The sequence below is a fragment of the Malaclemys terrapin genome, chromosome 1 (assembly GCF_027887155.1).
Source record: "Malaclemys terrapin pileata isolate rMalTer1 chromosome 1, rMalTer1.hap1, whole genome shotgun sequence".
Lineage (NCBI taxonomy): Eukaryota > Metazoa > Chordata > Testudines > Emydidae > Malaclemys > Malaclemys terrapin.
In genome coordinates, this window is record NC_071505.1 from 314,419,970 (window position 1) to 314,429,858 (window position 9,889).

Consider the following 9,889-nt stretch of genomic DNA (forward strand, 5'->3'; position numbering starts at 1 on the left):
TTTAATAAATTAGACCCCAAGGGAGGGGAAATGTTGTTTTAAAGACTTTTGGGTCTGAGTAGATCATTTCCAGCACTCTTGAAGGGAAATTGAGGCAGGGGACTGTAGTATGCAATCCCGCAAAGGTTCACACTCAGACTGCACTCCTTCTACAGACAGATTCCATAAAAGAGGGACTCTAGCCTCTACTTGGAAAAGGAATCCATAAACTATAGAGGCCATGTGCAGTAGACCATGTCCTGCAGAGTCAAAAGACAGATCTGCCAAGAAATATGGAATACATTTGCATAGACACAAAAGTGCCATAGTTTCACTAACCTCTTACTACATGTAGTTAAAAGAGAGACCCTTGGGAGAAGAAATGCTATGAAGCAATCTCATTATCCTTTCATGTTACTGAGGTACGGCTGCAAGACACACTAGATTGCCTCAAAGGTAAGAATGATTAACCGTGGATGTCAAAAAAGCAGGATTTAGGGTGAGAAGAGGAAATTGATATCAGATTTGTAATTTGAGGAATTTCATGGAAAGACTTTGGCAGTTCATAATCCAAATCAACATGTGATCCCTTGCTTAGGGAGGAAATGTTCATCTCTGTTAGACATGCTGATAAAGGTAACAGTTCTCTGACCACAAGAAACAGAAAAAAACGGTTTGGCGCATCAAGACTGCTTTTTTTTTTTTTTGGCGGAGGGGGGGAGGAGGGCTGTTTTCGCTTTCACTAACCTACTATTTTCCCTGGATAACCCTGTTTTTGTTTTGTCTATTTGTCCCTTGGATTTAACATCTGGGTTAAATGAGGCACAAAATGAATTAGTCACTTGCCAAAAGTGACACAGGAAATGAGTGGTAGAGTAGGGATTAGAATTCAGAAGTCCTGTGGTCCAGTTCCCTGCTCGTACTAATACGGATAAAGTTTAGCCATTGTTTATATAGGATCTATTGTAGTGTGTTCTTTGCTATTCTGAAACCAGTGGCGGAAGCACAAGTGGACTAAGAAATTTTCTTAGAATCATAGACGATTAGGGTTGGAAGAGACTTCAGGGGGTCATCTAGTCCACTTCCCTGCTCAAAGCAGGACCAACACCAACTAAATCATCCCAGCCAGTGCTTTGTCAAGCTGGGCCTTAAATCTCTAAAGATACAGATTCCACCACCTCCCTAGGTAACCCATTCCAGTGCTTCACCACCCTCCTAGTGAAATAGTGTTTCCTAATATCCAACCTAGACCTCCCCAACTGCAACTTGAGACCATTGCTCCTTCTTCTGTCATCTGCCACCACTGAGAACAGCCGAGCTCCATCCTCTTTGGAACCCCCCTTCAGGTAGTTGAAATAGGGGGGAATATTCACTTCCCTCGATCTGCTGGCAATGCTCCTACTAATGCAGCCCAATATGCCGTTAGCCTTCTTGGCAACAAGGGCACACTGCTGACTCATATCCAGCTTCTCATCCACTGTACTCCCCAGGTCCTTTTCTGCAGAACTGCTGCTTAGCCAGTTGGTCCCCAGTCTGTAGCAGTGCATGGGATTCTTCCATCCTAAGTGCTTGACTCTGCACTTGTCCTTGTTAAACCTCATCAGATTTCTTTTGGCCCAATCCTCCAATTTGTCTAGGTCACTCTGGACCCTCTCCCCCCAGCTTAGTGTCATCTGCAAAGTTGCTGAGCGTGCAATCCATCCCATCATCCAGATCATTAATAAAGATGTTGAACAAAACCGGCCCCAGGAGCGACCCCTGGGGCACTCCGCTTGATACTGGCTGCCAACTAGACATTGAGCCATTGATCACTACCTGTTGAGCCCGATGATCTAGCCAGCTTTCTATCCACCTTATAGTCCATTCATCCAATCCATACTTTTTTAACTTGCTGGCAAGAATACTGTGGGAGTCTGTATCAAAAGCTTTGCTAAAGTGAAGATATATCACGTCCACTGCTTTTCCCCATATCCACAGAGCCAGTTATCTCATCATAGAAGGCAATCAGGTTGGTCAGGCATGACTTGCCCTTGGTGAATCCATGTTGATTGTTCCTGATCACCTTCCTCTCCTCCAAGTGCTTCAAAATGGTTTCCTTGATGACCTGCTCCATGATTTTTCCAGAGACTGAGGTGAGGCTGACCGGTCTGTAGTTCCTCGGGTTCTCCTTCTTCCCTTTTTTAAAGATGGGCACTATATTTGCCTTTTTCCAATTGTCCAGGACTTTCCCCAATCACCACGAATTTTCAAAGATAATGGCCAATGACTCTGCAATAACATCAGCCAATTACCTCAGCACCCTCGGATACAATAGACCTGGACTCATGGACTTGTGCATGTCCAGCTTTTCTAAATAGTCCTTAATGTGTTCTTTCACCACTGAGGGTTGCTCACCTCCTCCCCATACTGTGTTGCCCAGGACAGCAGTGTGAGAGCTGACCTTGTCTGTGAAGACCGAGGCAAAAATAAGCATTGAGTACTTCAGCTTTTTCCACGTCACCTGTCACTAGGTTGCCTCCCCCATTCATTAAGGGTCCCACACTTTCCCTGACCTTTTTCTTGTTGCTAACATACCTGTAGAAACCCTTCTTTTTACCCTTCACGTCCCTTGTTAGTGCAACTCCAGTTGTGTTTCGGCCTTCCTGATTACACCCCTGCATGCTCGAGCAATACTTTTATACTCCTCCCTAGTCATCTGTCCAAGTTTCCACTTCTTGTAACCTTCCTTTTTGTGTTTAAGCTCATCGAAGATTTAACTGTTAAGCCAAGCTGATTGCCTGCCCTGCCATATCTGCTATTCTTTCTGCACATCAGGACGGTTTATTCCTGCACCCTCAAAGAGGCTTCTTTAAAATACAGCCAGCTTTCCTGGACTCCTTTCCCCCTCATATTCTTCCTACAGCTGTATTGGCATCCGTGATGATGCTGGCGAATAATAAAGAAGTAAAAGAAGTTTTCTGTTTTGTGATCCATGTAGAACACAGTGAGTAAGGGAATCAGTGCCTGGCAAACAACAACATCATTTGGGAAATGCGTGCTGTTACCAGAGTTCTAAGAGATTCGGACAAGGAAGAGTTAAAGACAACATATTAAAAGTAGGTGACAGCATTGGTTTAACCACCTAGGTGCTTATCTGCATTTATTCTCCACCATACAAGACTGTCCCTGAGAAATAAGCAACAGAGGGTCCCTGAGAAATAAGGAACTGGTTGTTCCAGCAATGTGTTAGTTGTGAAAGAGGTGTTTACAATGTGTTTCAACACAGCTGGAAGTCAATACAAATAACTCATGCAGAAGAATTATTTTGAATTCTATTCTTCTACATTTACATATGGTAATCAGTTTGGACTGTAACCTTGTAAACATCTAGTTAGTAATTTAATCAATCATACATGTTATTTATTTGACTGAAGCACTTGAAATAGTACATAGAAGTAAATGAGTGGCATAGTAGTCGCTCTCTGTAGTCAGTGTCTGGAGTTCCACTCCTCCAATTCTATCCCAGACCCTCTCTAATCCAGTTTCTGCCCCTTGCACTCAGTTGAACCACTCTCTTCAATGTCTCAGATGACTTCTTCATGGCCCAAACTCAGAACCAGTCCATCCTTATCTCAATCTGTCAGCCACCTTTGACATAGTTGACCATGCTCTCATTCTTGATATTGTGTCCTACCATGGCTTCCCTGACTCTGCCCTTTTCTGGATCTCTTACTACCTCTCGCATTGCTCCTCCAATGCAACATTCAGAAGATCCTCCAACTTTCTGTGGCGGTTCCTCAGGCCTCTGTCCAAGACCTCCTTTTCCTCTTTCTCTGTAGCTTATCTCTGGGTAATCTCATCTGCAAACAAAAAATATCAGCACTTATCTCTATGCTGATGACTGATATACTTCTCTACTCCTGACCTGTCTCCTTCTGTCCAAATTAAAATCTCTGACCATCTCTTTGACATCTCCTCGTGGATGTCCAGCCATCAGTTTAAGCTCAGCAAGGACAAAATAAAACTCCTAATCTCACTCCCTCAACACAAAGCCCGCCCTTCTCTCTTGATCACTGTGGACAATATCAGTGTCATTCAGGCCCATAACCTGGGCATTTTCAACTGGGCCTTCTCTCTAGATCTTCACACCATCCAGGCTGTGTCTAAATCCTACCAATTCTTTCTGCATAACATCCCTAAATTATGGCATTTCCTATCCATCCACATAGCTAAAATTCTCATCCAGGCTCTCAACACATCATGTCTCAGTTACTGCAACATCTTCTCTGGGCTTGACAAATTCAGTCTTGCTCCCTTGGAACCACTCAAAATGCTGCTGCAAAGATCATTCTCTTAGTCCATGTCACCCCCTCCCCTTGCATCCCTCCTCTGGCTTCCCTTTCTCTATCATGTCAAACAGTAAGTTACTTCTCTTGTATTTCAAGAACTCTTTATAGCCTATCATTTCTCATATGCTATCAAAATGTATACTCCCATCTCCAGTCAGCCAATGATGCCAACCTTCATCACCCACTTCTTCAGCTTTCAAAGAAGCACCTTCATGCTTTCTTCCATGCAGCCTCTTATCCTTGGGAGGAGCTCTCCACAAACATCTGCAAACCTATCTCCTTCTTCTCCTTCAAATCCCTTAACTCTCCTTTTCTGTAGTGCCTATAAAAAGCTTGACGACAACAACAACTAGCACTGCTTATCATGCTAACCAATATTATCTCTGTTTTCTTGTGCTCCCCCACCCCGGTCTGTATGTATTGATATGTTGCTGTTTTGTCTTACAATATAAATGTAAGCTTTCTGCGGGGGGAGGTCATCTTTTTGTTTGGTGTTTGTACAGCACCTTGCACAATGGGGTCCTGGTCCATGACTGGAGCTCCTAGGTGCTACAGTAATACCAATTGTACAATAAATTGTAATAACTGTACTATGAACTGACAACTGATATTTGAGCCCAATAGATCATGACTTGGTAAAAAGTGTTTTGACCTGAAATCTTTTGCCCTGTGAAATCTGGTATCTAGAAAAACAGAACTGCAGTAGAGAGTTTGTGCCAATTAGTCACAAGTTAGGTTAAACTAGGTTGATTGATAACTAGGAATATTCCATGATCAACCTAACCTGGACCTTTGAGTTGGATCACTGAGTTACTATGTAACTGAATGATTCTGACGTGCAAGTAAAATATGAATGTATGTATTGAATTATTTAAAAGTGATTGTGTGTTGCACGTAGGTGCTCTTTATGGTATCTGTTAATATAATATGTTCAAGATGGCAACTATATTCTCTTCATATTCCAGCATATTTTGGAAAATCAGTGGATGTAATGGTGTAAGTAAGTGAGAAAAGAATGTCTCATGAGTTATTGTGCACGTTTGTGCAATTCAAATTAAAATGTAATGGACCAGAAGACAAGGAAGGTCAAAATTGTCAGTAAAGCGGTTTGTAAATCTAGGGAAGAAAAATGTAACTTTTCAGACTATTATCTGCAGTGAATAATGACATCTTAAAAAGGAGTAATAAAGATAAAATATCTTATTTGAAGGCCAAAACCTGCAGCTCCTCCACAAACACAGGGCTCCCAAAATGCCACTGACCTGAAAACACTCCTACTGCCACTGCAATGACATGGCCCTCAGCCCATTCTGGGCCTGTGGGACATCTCACATTTCATCGCAGTAAGTGTAAATCTCTCTGCTGGTTTCAGGTTCTGCTGCTGAGGAATATGGGGAAGGTGAACTGGTCCCTTAGCATCATGCAAATAAATCCCTTCCAAATCCCATCCAATGCCCACTGAAGTTGGTAGGAGTCTTTCCATTGACTTCTGTGGACAATAGATAGGGACCTATTCCCCACTAACGACCCACAGAGAGGTAGGAGTGGGCAGTAGAATCCTAAAGATTCATGCAGCAGAAATGGCCCAGCTGGCCCTGAGAGCCAGTCTTTTGACAACATCAGCAGATATGGTAGATTGGGGTAGGAGGACATTTAGCAAAGCTTTCGATACAGTCTCCCACAGTATTCTTGCCAGCAAGTTAAAGAAGTATGAGCTGGATGAATGGACTATAAGGTGGATAGAAAGCTGGCTAGATCATCGGGCTCAGCGGGTAGTGATCAACGGCTCCATGTCTAGTTGGCAGCCGGTTTCAAGTGGAGTGCCCCAGGGGTCGGTCCTGGGGCCAGTTTTGTTCAATATCTTCATTAATGATCTGGAGGATGGTGTGGACTGCACTCTCAGCAAGTTTGCAGATGACACTAAACTGGGAGGAGTGGTAGATACACTGGAGGGTAGGGATAGGATACAGAGGGACCTAGATAAATTAGAGGATTAGGCCAAAAGAAACCTGATGAGGTTCAACAAGGACAAGTGAAGAGTCCTGCACTTAGGACGGAAGAATCCCATGCAATGTTACAGACTAGGGACCGAATGGCTAGGAAGCAATTCTGCAGAAAAGGACCTAGGGGTTACAGTGGACGAGAAGCTGGATATGAGTCAACAGTGTGCCCTTGTTGCCAAGAAGGCTAACGGCATTTTGGGCTGTATAAGTAAGGGCATTGCCAGCAGATCAAGGGACAGATCATTCCCCTCTATTCAACATTGGTGAGGCCTCATCTGGAGTACTGTGTCCAGTTTTGGGCTCCACACTACAAGAAGGATATGGAAAAATTGGAAAGAGTCCAGCGGAGGGCAACAAAAATGGTTAGGGGGCTGGAGCACATGACTTATGAGGAGAGGCTGAGGGAACTGGGATTGTTTAGTCTGCAGAAGAGAAGAATGAGGGGGGATTTGATAGCTGCTTTCAACTACCTGAAAGGGGGTTCCAAAGAGGATGGATCTAGACTGTTCTCAGTGGTACCTGATGACAGAACAAGGAGTAATGGTCTCAAGTTGCAGTTGGGGAGGTTTAGGTTGGATATTAGGAAAAACTTTTTCACTAAGAGGATAGTGAAGAACTGGAATGAGTTACCTAGGGAGGTGGTGGAATCTCCTTCCTTAGAGGTTTTTAAGGTCAGGCTTGACAAAGCCCTGGCTGGGATGATTTAGTTGGGAATTGGTCCTGCTTTGAGCAGGGGGTTGGACTAGATGACCTCCTGAGGTCCCTTCCAACCCTGATATTCTGTGATTCTATGACATTTGGACACAATCCTCCAACCATGAAGCCTCATGGGAACTCATAACACATCTTGGGGATCCTTACATTGTGCAACCTGAATTTGCTGGTAGGATTAACTGAAACACATGTTGGGAGTGGGGAGGTGACAGGTGGAATTAATATATAATGTAATAGTCCTGGTCAAGCTCCCCCTGCCGGACACTCACCAGATTGCTGTTTGGATCCCAGCAGTGGACTTACATGCTTCTAAGCTTCCCTTGGCCTGAAAAGCATTCAGCACTGCCTCTTTTTTTAACCACTCTGTCACACTTCCTGGGTATAGATGCACTGTCTGACACTCCTACTCAGAAATGAGGCCCTAGGCCCCAGGACCGGTCCTAACCTCCCAAGACATTCCAGTAACTTGAATATACCCTTCTCCTGGGCTCCACTCTTGTGGGCACTCTGATTTACAGTTTACCCCTTCAGGGACATGTGATATTTGAACCAAATGGATATAGACTTCGCAGAAAGATTTCTAAAAACAATCACTGTTTACTTTAGACTTCATATGAGATATACAGATCTAGGTTAAAAAACAATAAATACCTGCATGCCATCCCCCTGCCTCAATTTCCTCACCATTCTTGAGCATTCTTTGGGATTTGCTCAGGGTCCTTTCAGGGTTCCAGTTTCTGTTCCTGGCTCTCCCTTCTGCAAGTCAGGGCCTCTCCTCTGAGACATGGAGTCTGTTCTCACTCCTACAGCCAGCTTCCCCCGGTTCTGGTCTGTTCTCCCTCTCTAAAATGGCCATTGAGAGAATCTTCCTCTTATAATTTCCAGTTTCCTTTGTGGGGTGATGCCGTGGTCATCCTTGGATCGCCTATCAGATGATCAGTTGCCTGGTTACCAGCCTGCCTGGTAGCCAGCTCACTGACCTAAGGAGCCTCCACATGAATACCGGGCCATCAAGATTTAACAATCCCCCATTGTCAATATCCCTGGGAATTTCAGTCCACGATGGAGATAGAAAGACAGCAGGGAAGGCACAGATCAACCTTACACTCAAAATGGTGTTTGTAGTTTGATTTAGATACTACGGAGAACTTGTAATATCAAAGAGAATTAATAAATTGTACATAGACAGATGTCCCAAATTGTCACAATATATCTATTGTAAATGTGCCTTTTACTGTTACAAAATTTTTAGTTGTCTCTGCTGTGGAGTTTTGGCTTTGAACGAAGACTACTTCATTTTTCAACTCGTAGCTGATGCTATATCATATTTATTGTGGCAGCTTATTTCTTTATTGTAAGTGCTAAAATTACTGTCAGCCTCTCCATGGATAAGAAAGCACTGAATTTCCCTCTATTAAATATGAGTGCTAAGAACATCTTTATAGATTCTTGTTTTCTTCCTCCTCTCTTCCCCCAACACACACATGCACCTCCCCCAATTTATTTATTTTATTTTGTTTTTTTACAGCAGACCTGCTAGTCTGGTCCTTTTGCTCCTCCCAAGTAGAATCAAGCCATTGTGCCAAACTGTGGTTATCAGAATTGCAGGAAATGAAATCTGGTAATGAATGATGCCTGCTGATTAATGATCTGATAAAGGTAGTTGGTATAGCTGATGTGCATTTATTCATTTAAAAATAGAGCCAATGGACACAGGTCCATTATACATATCTCCTTTGTATTTTGATTGGGTGACTCTCCTGTCTTTCATATGATTCTTTTTAAGACTTTGTAAGCTCTTTGGGGTAAGGATTATGTCTTTCCATATACTTGTACAATGACTAGCACAACAGGGCCCTGAATCTAACTGTGTCCTTTGAGCCCTACTTCCATACAAACATTAATCACTCCTCATAGGAGTGGTTGCAGGAGACAGAATTGAGACCAGTATATGTATTTTACTTGACCTAACCCTCAATATGGATTCAAGTGGGAGAAGGTAAAAGGATAATGCATTACTCTACTGAATTAATTACAGCAGATTTCCTTTTAAATCCTGCAGGCCTACTCCCGGGCCTTATTCACCGATTCCTTGCACTTTGTGTGGTTATTTATACCAGAGCAAAACATCACCAAATCAGGATCATGGCATTTAACACTCACTTTGCACTGATGTAAATAATTACACTAGGTGCCGGACATGGAGATGCAGGCCCTCTGGCCTTACTCAGGCAAAACTCCGTATACCCCTCCAGGGCACGCCCTCATGCCCTGGGGTGGAACAAATCCACTAGAATTCAACAGAAGAGGTGTTGGTCGGGGAAGTGGGGGGAGAGATAAGAACATGTGGAGGAGTTAGACTGTGATGGTGACTGTCCCCTTGTTCCTGCTTAGATGTTACCAATCCCTCTGCAAAATCTTAGCAGTGTGGCAGACAGGTTGCAAAGGGAGTGCGTTTGGCTGTTGCCTGCTCCCTGCAAACTCTTTGATTACCGCTTCCAGCCACCAGTAGCTGAGTCCATTCAGTAGGAAACATGACTGCTGGTCTGGGTTACCCAGCAGTGCAAACTGGTGCTCAATGGAACTTTCTATTACATGGTTGCCTCTATTCTGTTGGCAGCACAGCACTCATGAACGCTGCTCCCCCGCAAAAGGCTCTTCGGGGGGATGGGCAGTTTGCTGTCCTGCCTTAAAACAGGACTTCAAAAATGTTTGAAAATTCGAGATTCGGGATGGGGCAATATGTCAGACATGGGGGTAGGCAGGGCTGGATTTAGGATGTCAGGGATTTGAGAGCTCCCAACCCCTCAGTCTTTCCTTTCCCCCCCCCCTAATTCTCATTTTTCTGACCCACCTCCTTTAATC